The sequence below is a fragment of the Chrysochloris asiatica genome, unplaced genomic scaffold (genome assembly GCF_000296735.1).
Source record: "Chrysochloris asiatica unplaced genomic scaffold, ChrAsi1.0 scaffold00103, whole genome shotgun sequence".
Taxonomy (NCBI): domain Eukaryota; kingdom Metazoa; phylum Chordata; class Mammalia; order Afrosoricida; family Chrysochloridae; genus Chrysochloris; species Chrysochloris asiatica.
The window spans coordinates 291,379-294,339 of NW_006408621.1; positions in this window are offsets into that span (position 1 = coordinate 291,379).

Here is a 2,961-nt window from a genome sequence, read left to right on the forward strand (position 1 = left end):
ATTTTTGTTAAAAGAAAAAAAAAAAAGTTTAATTTTTTTTTTAAATGAATTTTAAGCAGTCAGGCCAGAATATTTTAAAGACTTGTTTAGAATAGTTTCTGGTATTTAAGTAAATTGAAAAAGCAACACGCACAAAATACTATTGGAAGTTTTCCAAAGAAACTAGATAGATAACAGTAAGTGATCTTCAAAGTGTTATAAGAAGGTATGACTGCTTTGCAGTAACAGGACAGCTCCATGGACTTGCAATTAAACAAGAGGAACTGAGACTTTGAGCAACCTGCACTGACAAAATGCCCCCAATACAATCAAATTACTCAGGGTCAAAGTGGCAAATGCTACTTTTCCTCAATGCCTCACCCTTGATGCACGATACTGCTGCTAATCAATCTTTGTGCTGAGTCTGAAGGTAGCCTCAGAATCCTTCACAACACAGTGCTGCAGGATACAGTATGTATGTATAACCATTGTTGTATGAGATGGAATCTGTGTCATTCATGACATAAATCTATGACTACATTATGCACAGATAGTATATTGATAGAGTAAACCATGGCATAAACTAAAACAGCTCTCTGGAAGGTCAAGCCTAGTGTTTTCATTTACTTTTTCATATAACATCTGACAAATGATCTGTAGAGAACCTCCTAGGTGCTGGAGACAAAGAAATGAAGAAGATTAAGTGTCTTTTCTCTTGAAACTTATAACATAAAACTGCTATTTTTATAGAACAACAATAGTCAAATAACAGAGACTTCATACAGTTCAACATATTGCTTAACATTGCATCCAGGAATCACCCCTTTGCAGTGTGGCACTTGAATCAATTACTCAGCAATTACCCAATATGCAAAGATCTAACATAAGAACTCTCCAGGCAAGAAAAGAGCAAGTGCGCAAGCTCTGGGGCAGGAATACTCAAGGATGAAGAACAGGAAAGGGACCAATATGGTTGACTCACAGAACACAAAAAGGAGCTCTGGTAGCTTAGTGGTTACGAATTGGGCTGCTAACCTCAGGGAAAGCAGTTCAAAACTACCAGTTGATCCGCGGGAGAAAGATGAGGCATTCTGCTCCCGTAAAGATTTACAGCCTTGGAAACCCTATACAGGGTCGCTATATGTTGAAACCAACTCCAAGGCACATTCCAATACCGATACAGAACACAAAAGGGAGAGTGGTAGGAGCTCTGAGTAAAGAGCGAGATCAAGGCTGTGTCCTCTATAGTTTTAGGTAAGGAGTTTGGTTTTTTCCCCAGTTGTATTAGAGGTTTAAGCAGGGGAATCATTTGATCACAGAAAATCAAATATTAGAAGACTGCTCTGGCTTCTGTACAGAGATTAGATAAGAAAGAATGGGAGCTGGAGATCATTCAGAAAGAATGTGGAATAAATAGCCCAAGTGAAAGACAATCATGACTTGGACTAGGATGGTGGTGGATAGGCAAGGAAGAATGGCTGGATTCAAGACATTACTTTAAAGGTTGAACTAACCAACTTCATCATAGTCATAGTAACAATTATGGTGGTGATGGTAGTGGTGGTGTGCCATGGAGTCAGTTCCAACTCATAGTGACTCTGCATAGGGTTTCTGAGACTGTAAGTCTTTATGGGAGCAGAACACCTCATCTTTCTCCCGCAGAACAGCTAATAGTTTCAAACTGCTGACCTTGAAGTTAGCAGTCTGACATGTAAGCACTATGCTCCCATAGCTCCTTAGTACTAATTATAAGAATAATATAATCCTCTGAATCCACAAACACGTATTGTTTGAAGTATACTCATTCTGTGCCAGGCCTGTTGCTAAGCATTTGCATACATTTTTAATATTATTTCACACCCAAAGCCTGTAAAGAAGATACTATTATTATCCACATTCTGCAGATGAGAGAACTCAGAAAACTTAAATAGCTTGTCAATGAACTTATTAAGGTGGTGAAAATGGAATTCAAAATACATGTGTCTGATTCCAAACGCAGAGTTCTGCAGTACTCTTAACTTTTTCATATCAACTCTGAAATCTACAGAGTGTTAATCCTATGTAATGGATGCATAAATTGGGAGATCCAAAGTCAGGGGGGTTTCCATCAAAAGCACTCAAGCAGTGAAGAAAGTTCTAGAAAGAATGGCAGGAGACTTTGGAAATAAGTAAAACGCCTCCCACATTCTATAACTGACTGAAATGGAATCCTGAACAAAAAGCTTAAAGACTTTGAAGCGTGGGTTCATAGTTCAATGATAACTAAGTAATCAGGAAGCTGTGTGATTAGTTTTAGTCAACCCTTCGATACCCTATAAACTTCCACCAATTTTCAAATCACATGAACTTGTTTTACAAAAGACCACTTTTAAAGTTTTAAAAAGCAAAGATGTTACTTTGATGGCTAAAGTGAATCCAACTCAAATCATGGTCTCTTCAATCACCTTATATGCATGCAAAAGCTGGACAATGAAAAAGGAAGGCAAAAGAATTGATGACTTCCAATTGTGGTGTTGGTGAAGAAAATTGAATATATTGTGGACTGAGAGGAAAACAAACCAGTCTTAGAATAAATACAACTTGAATACTTCTTAGAAGTAAGAATAGCAAGACTTCAGCTCACAAGTCATAAGGAAAGACTAATCGCTAGAAAAATGAAGGCCAGCATAAAAAAAAAAAAAAAAAAAAAAGGGAAAGGAAATCTTCAGTGAGACAGACTGACATTAAAACAACAATGTACTCTAACATATAAACAACTGTGAAGACAAACTAGGATTGAACAATGCATTTATCCTAAGATGGATTTGTTTGTTCTCCTATCAGTCTACAGTATATTCAATATTCTTAACTAATACCCTAATTTGAAGTCATCAATTTTTTTTGATGAGTTTAAGTTGACTCCAGAGCGACTAACAACATTTGTATTCAGACACAGCCTTTCACCATATGTTCTGCTGGTCCACTTGAATCAATTACTCAGCA